Raw genomic sequence first — 8,213 nt, 5'->3', positions numbered from 1 at the left:
TTTTGTACTAATTACAATGCGCTTATTATCTAAGTTAAATAAAATGATTATGCACCCTATGATCTAGAAATAAAGTTATTGCACACCTCAATACAGAAACAGTACAAATAATACAACACATAAAGAAGAGGTAAACAACAGGCGGTCTTATCGCTAAAAAGCGATCTCTTCCAGACAACCTTTAGGTAGCGGAATTAAAAAAAAATAATGTTATGTCAGTAGGTGTTCCAGATGCAATAAAAGAAGTCTAGCACAGAATAAACACAAAACTAAACAATATCAAATATAAAATATCAATATCAATATCATATACAAATATAAAAAAGATATATACATACATATATTAAAATACATATTATATCCCTTTACGACCGGTTCGATATAATTCTGCAAATTACTTTAAAAAAATCCTGCCCGCAAGTAAATTGTCTTTTCGAGCTCAGACCTATTCCGATCGAATCTGCAGACATTAGCGACACGTTTCAGTACTAAATACCGCAGGTCAGTAGAATCAGTCCGTCGCGAGACTGCTTTGAAGATGGTGGCATTTTTTGATGGGAGTAGTGGCACACGTAAGTTCTTAATTTTGTATAATTTTGGTATCAAACTTGTTATTTAATACTTAATTATTACAGTAAAAGAGTTATGTGTGTTTATTTATCACAAATTAGAGTAACAATAAGTTATTAAGGGGAAACTACATGTTCGTAAAAAAGAAGTGCACGAATTTGTGGGTTCGGCCGTAGCCCGTAAATCGATGGTCATAACTATTTGCAATTTTTTGTCTATCCGGCTTCTGCGCAGAAAATCAAATCAAAAGAAATAGTCATATGTTTGATAGTTTTATAATACTTTTCGTTTTGTTATGTTAGATTTGTGTTTTTTTTTAAGCGTCCATTAAGAGGCAAAAAATTCCTTGAAATTTTGTGCAATAATGATACGAGTATATCACATATTGAGGAATTATACGATGACCTCGAAGAATTCCCTTATTCGCTTTTTGAATGAATTGAAAACGAAATCAAAGAATCAACGACGAATACGATGAGATGTACCTAAAGAGAGTCTGCTGATGGTGACAGACCCAGTGTCACTAGTTAGGAGGAAAGACAACAAATATGTTTTAACTGCTCGGGAACGATCAGCATTAAGGTTGTCAAGAGATGGGAGATAAAGATTCGGTCATACGTGTATGTTATAGCTTCAGAAAAAGTTATGAACTAATAAACCCATGGAAGGCGTTGATATACCTTTTTTTAAACAAGGAGATGGACACTGAAACTAAATTCTTTTTTTCTTTTTACATGTGAATGAATCAATATTCATTTTATGGATATTCGCTTGATTGTGATGCCATAGGCCGTCCTAGGTGCGAAATACTGGATTTACTTGATTTTCGCTTCAAAATCTTAGAAATGTTGGTTAAACCACCAAGAAAACGACGTAGTGAAGCATGTCTGAGGCGTCTGAGTCATGTTTCAGACGATGCTTCAATTTGACGATACCAAATCTCCAAGAGCCCGCCAATTTCAGACTGCTTCAGACTGCTTCAGCAGGGCTATTACTCGTTGTATTAAATGCAACGTGTTCATTACACGTCAAAATAATTTTTTCAAGCATTTCCTTTAGATGTAGTTGAATTGAGAGTACTTTACAATTGTTGATTATTGTTTTTAATCATTCTTTAATCGTTAAGACGTTGATTCTTAAAGAAAATTGTGATAATTATGCTAAATTGAATACTGATTACTTCATATGCTATGCATGTGCAGCATACACATTCATTGTTCTGTAAAAATGTTGCGTTTTAGTCATATTATTTTACAAAACTCAATGAATTTGCACGTTCGTGCATTTCCAGATAGTTCCTGAACGTCACTTTCGTGCACGCGATTTTTTTTAATGATAAAGGACACTAGGATTTTTTTAAACATTTTATACGCGTATTTTATAACAATTAAAAACGGTTCACATGCATTTTTTATGAATCTTTGCCAAATATTTTTCCCGGCCTTAAAGGGATATATATATAATAAATGCCAGCCATAAGTATGGAAAAGGAAGCAGATAAAAGTATTACGGAGCAGGTAAAAAGTGAAGTTTAATGAGTCTCTTGAAAGAATCACTTACACTTACAGCGCACTCCACTCCGTCAATCACGTTTACTCGTAAGTTCATGTCATGTTTTTGTGCTACTCTAGCGCTACCGAAGAGATTTCTAACTATCATTTACAGCTGCCAGCTAGACATTTTAACAACAGTTATCCCTTAAGAGATTATTCTCCTTATTTCTACCTTTCATAGCATTATGGAAGGTAGAAATATTAAGTATTTACATGAAAATCTGTCAGATTTAGGTATAATCTTTTATTTCTTTTTCTTTTCTCTTTGTAAATATTTGCTTAATTTATATGGTTTTTTTACAGAAACCTCTATTTTTTTAGTATAAGTAACGTTTTTTATGCCACTGTTCAGGAAATTTAAAATATAACAACTCCCGTGTCATAAAGGAAGCCGCCATACTTGTTAAGGGGAACCCTAAATATTTTACAAATCGTTGTGAGACCAGTAGAAAACCATACGAGGACACAATAAAAAAATCTAGTGCATCGCCCTCCTTGCCGCTGTTACATTTATAAGTAAAACTGCTATAACATGTGCATGTGTTCAACCCCGTATAAAGTGTATAACAATTTACCTGGTAAAATTAAATTAGAAAATAAATCGTTTCAAATTAAGTTGAATAACTGGTTGCAAGAAAAGTGTTTATATACCGGGGAGCAACACACTGAGCAGCCACTGCATGTTGTACTTGCACGTACTATTTGCACACCTGCATTCAGGTTTAATACGATGGACCTATTTATTTATTTATTTAACCTTTATTGTACAATACAAAAAAGTACAAATGGGGGACTTAATGCCTTAAGGCATTCTCTACCAGTCAACTATTGGGCCAAACAGAAACTTACAATTGGTGCGGAAAAGAAAATCAATACAGAGAGATAAAAGTCACTATCTAAACACTACTATTATAAATAAACATGCATAAATACATTGTATTATAATAAATACAAACATATGCCATATATACATACATATATATATTAATTTAAAACCGCCACATAAGTCTTACAATGTTTGTGTACGTCCGAAAAGTATTTACGTAATTGGCGTTTTAAGGAAAATTTGCTCTGTGCTTATTTTAAATTTTAGGAACAGTATTCATGCAAATAAATAATTTATAATTTGAATTTATGTTTTCTGGAAGAACAACGCGTTACGGATTTTAGTCCCGCCGAATTTCTTGCGTCAGTATCTTCTCGGGGCTGTGGTGTAGGGTTAGAACCGGTGGTAGTTTCAGACATTCATAAGTGCATTGTAATAAGCGTAAATGGGGTAGTTAATACTGTCTGCTTAATGTATGTGTAATTTTCCTATTCCTCTAATTCATTCGTGCACTACCTGTTCTAAAAACTTTGTATTCTGCTACCCTAAGGTTGTCTGGAAGAGATCGCTTACAGCGATAAGACCGCCTGTTGCTACTTTTCTTTCCATTGTAAATCTGTTTTTAAATTTTTTTTCTTTGTGGTGCAATAAAGAATATTTACTTACTTTTTTTTTTATCGAAATTTCACTGAATTAAACAGTAGGTAAACTGTAAATAATGTTAGAAATAATAATAAAGACTACAAATAAACTTAAAGTAAAGCCCTTATAAATAAAAAAAATGTCCCCCAAGTCACTGCCGATAGGGGCAATGAGCAGTGTGCCCAGAAGGCTGGCCGCATTACCACGTCGGATGGCAATCTGCGTAAATTGAAGAATGAAGACTTTCATCTTCATTACTTAAATATTAAAAAGGTTTTATTTAAATAATTAAGGACAAGAATTCGTTTATTACAACTTAAGACGTTACACGTGCAAAACACTAATAAAGTCCTAAATAACCATCAAATGAACCAAGTAAATAACATTTATTACCCATGAAGGATCCTTAATTAAAAAAAGCTGATTACGGAGCTGAGGTTCATTCAGGTTTTACATTCCTATTAGTTGCGAGAGCTTGGGTGATCCGAGTTTTTGGGCACACTGCCCCTGCATTGCCTTCTTTGGCCTCCTGCGCTGCCGTGCCACAGGACTCGCAGCCAGATGGACTGGCTGTCTAGACCTCGGTTATGGCCATTTGCGTATTACTACGTATAGGACCGGTACAGAAAACCAATTTTTTGCACCATGAGTTGTTGTTGTTATTTTAACAACAAACCTTAGGAGTGGTGCGTGAATTTCGCGACCTAAACGCGTAAGTGCCATGAATTATACGGCGTTTGGTACAAATTGACATATTGATTGATTAATTGCGACAATTGTATTGTTGAATTATCTCAATGGTGACCTTGCCGTTTGATCGCACCTTTTTCTTACCCCTCTGGTGTTCCTGCGACTGCTCGTTTCCTTCCTAGGTTAAGTTTGTGGGTCCACTGAAAATCTGCGTCGTTGTAGTACGTGCTCCGACATACTGAAAGTTGTCCCTTTTGGGACAACAAATTATGTTACACGTTAAAAATCTGTTGATTTGAAATTTACTCAAAGATTACTGTCTGTCTGTCTGTTTGTCAAGTTCCACCAGGTTGATAGGACTGGCTTCCTTTCGTTCGTGTTCGGCAAGCGGTTTGAATTTTTACTCAGGGCAGTATCCAAAACAAGCCGCCTCGTTATGTCCCCACTTAGGTTTGATTAAATTTAACTCGGGACCTGGATTGGGATTAATTTCGCGTTTGTGAATCAAAGGTCCGCAAAATGAGGGACTGGTGTTGTTGAAGAAGCTGATTAATTACGTTGAAACACGATTTATTTAACGTACGAGTATATTAAATGTTCCTGAAAGCTGGAAGGTCTTTCATTATAATTTAATTTTAAACGTTATTACGTAATTTTTAACATAGGACAGCGCGGCAAAAGTCATAACTGCATATTCAATCCTTATTCGTAAAGTATCTAATTTTTCTACATGTAATCATAAATTATCTCCTTGGGAATTTAACGAGGATCTGCCGCTGCCAGTGTCATGCGGACGTTTAGGCTGGCAGGCTGGGTGGCACCTTAAACTAGTTTATTTAGTTTTTGAAAAGATTGATAAAGGTTGCCTTTTTTTAGTAGGTGACAAAACCTGGAGCTGATTTGTTTTTATGATCATTTGACTAAGACCGCGCTGATCTTGAACTATGGATTGACGACTTGTTTCTACTTATTTTTTGAATAAGAATTAGAATGTTAAATACTTTAGATGCATAGCCTCATCTCCTACTATTGATACGTACGTACAGGAAGGCTCTCACAAGGAGGTTCGAAAAACTTATGTTCGCAGACATCGCCAATTTTAATGGTGCACAGGTGACCGTGACGGTTACAAGACGCGTAGACATACTTCAATAACATGACATAATAATACAATATTCATGTGAGGCTCTGTGAATTGTAAACCTCGTGAATCCGCTCATCCGTTTTGAAAAATACCCATACGACGCAAATCAAAAAATCGAACCTGCTCAGAAAATTTTGCGTGAATCGATTCAGAAATTTAACCAGTAGAGGTGAAGAGCTGGGCATACATACAAAAAAACTAATTTCTCAAGCGGAAATGGAGACGCTTTGCACTCACTCTACTCAAATAAGTTTTAACAAGTTTTCCATTGAACTAAAATCCCTACGATATAACAGTTACATCTACGGAATAGATCTAAACTACCTAAAGTATTAAAATTCATCTTGCAACGCTCGCTTCGCTACTCAGGAATTCATCGCTCGGTTACAATACAACTCAATAAAACGTGTTTACGATCGAGGAGCGTTGTAAAGCGTGCATGCATTACTAACAGTTCTGAAACAATCTTATCGCCAGAGGGAACATGTAGCTATTGTTAAAGTTGTGTTCGCTGAATATGGATTTCAGCGATTATGTTAGAATATTCGACGTGACTAGCAACATATTTACTTTAGTTTTTTGCCGTAGGTGGTTTATGATGGTATTCCTTAACGAGATACCTATCTATCGGGCACTGTCTGTCTGTCTGTTTTTGGTATTGTTACATTTGACTGACTTGACCGCAACAAGTGCAAAATGTGGTTGATAATATACTCGCAGAGGTTGAAGAAATAGTGATTTGAAAGAATTTTACAAGTATGTGGTTTTAAACTTAGGTATTTCTGATTAGCTGCAATAATACGTATGTGGAGCGCTGCCATTAGAGCTTTATAAAAAGTCTCTAAATACTAGCCGAGCCCAGCAGCTGTTTCAGATTCTGCACTATAGTTCAATACACATAAAACTACACGTTTATTAGATTACTTATTGGACTATTACTCCGAATAATATCAATGTTTTGGCAATTATCGCAATAACTTCCTTACCCAACAAACCTTTAACCGATCACCAGCCTCAATTTTCACCTCAAATCTCTCTCGTCAACATTGGCTAATTCCTTTAGAAGCCCGCAGGTATTCGCGCCACAATCTTTATTGACAGACCAAGCATTAAAGGACAATCCTTTATACCGGTACTTAGGGATATATGTCCTTTTGTACTAAAAGGTACAAAATTCCATTCTTCCTTTGTTTTGCTGACCGGGTGTTCTTATGAACATCTTCGAAAACGATTTTGAAATGAAATGCTCTGGAATCTGAAGAACGAATCCGTGAAATTGTAAGCGTCGTTATTACTTTCCTTGTTGTGGCAAAAATAGGGGGATATTTTTAGAGTCTACCAAAATTCTTACGCACCTCAATTAAAATTAATTCAATGAACCATTACCAAAAACGAAGAATCTTTATTAATTAGGGGAAAATGTTTCATTGTTTTTCTGGTACCCAACAAAATAGTTTCTCAGTCTTGGTCGTTATGGTTATTGTAAATAAAAACCAGACAAGTGCGAGTCAGACTCGCCCACCGAGGGTTCCGTACTTTTTAGTATTTGTTATTATAGTGGCAACAGGAATATATCATCTGTGAGAATTTCAACTGTCTAACTATCTCGGTTCATGAGATACAGCCTGGTGACAGACGGGCAGCGGAGTCTTAGTAATAGGGTCCCGTTTTACCCTTTGGGTACGGAACACTTAACATAACTGTTTTGTTTTTATAATTCGAAACATAAGAATAGTAAGAGTAGTAGAGTGGTAGAGAATGCCTCGTGGCATTAAGTCCGCCTTTTGTACTATAATATTGTTTTTCTTTTGTGCAATAAAGATTAAATAAGGGAGTGTTAACGATGTCTACACGGACTCAGTCGCAGGCGAAAACTAATTCAATGTATGTGTGTATGTCACTGTACTAGATATAAGCACTGACAGACAATTTACCGCCTAATCCGTTGAAAATAAGACCTTGAAAGACGATCAAAATAAAGCAATGCAAGCGCTGTGCACTTTTAGTGGCAAGGAAAAAATGTTAAACTCGCGACAGGTTACGTGACCGACAGATTCAACAAATTTAAAATTCGTAAGACGGACACGTGACTTGAATGAAAAACTGTTACAATGTCATTGAAGCCAGTAGTTACATTTTCAATGTAAGTAATATAAATTGTCATGTTTGTGTACGATAGCGCAATAAATGAATATTGTATTTTACCACATTACTGATAGGTAGTACTTTTATACTGATAATTAAAGCAATTCGTGCAAAATGGTTCCTAACCAATCCAAAATATAAAAAATGCACAACGTGAATATTCAAGTTTTCACTTCTGGAGTCCACCCCGGTGCTTTTTTTGTCAATTGGCCTAGTGTACCCACTACCACTACCACTACCGTGACCCTGCCTACGAAGCTGATGGTCCCGGGTTCAAATCCTGGTAAGGGCATTTATTCGTGTGATGAGCATGGATATTTGTTCCTGAGTCATGGGTGTTTTCTATGTATTTAAGTATTTATACATTATACAGGGTGATTCATGAGACGTGAGCAGGACTAAGCCTACACAATCAGTAAATGTTAATGAACCGTTCATCATCATATTTAAGTAAAACAATCTTGCTTTATTTCTGTTATTTAACTTTTTGGGAAGGACAAATTTGATAATCTACAATCATGGACACCCTACAACACTTAATTAAGAAAGATAAAACCTCTTTAACCGTTATGACAGCAATTTGATTATGAAGAAAACAAAATGTCACACTTGAGTGAGATACGATTTTTCAAAAGTAACCAGA

Source organism: Cydia pomonella, chromosome 8, assembly GCF_033807575.1.
Source record: "Cydia pomonella isolate Wapato2018A chromosome 8, ilCydPomo1, whole genome shotgun sequence".
Lineage (NCBI taxonomy): Eukaryota > Metazoa > Arthropoda > Insecta > Lepidoptera > Tortricidae > Cydia > Cydia pomonella.
This window is presented reverse-complemented; position numbering follows the sequence as displayed.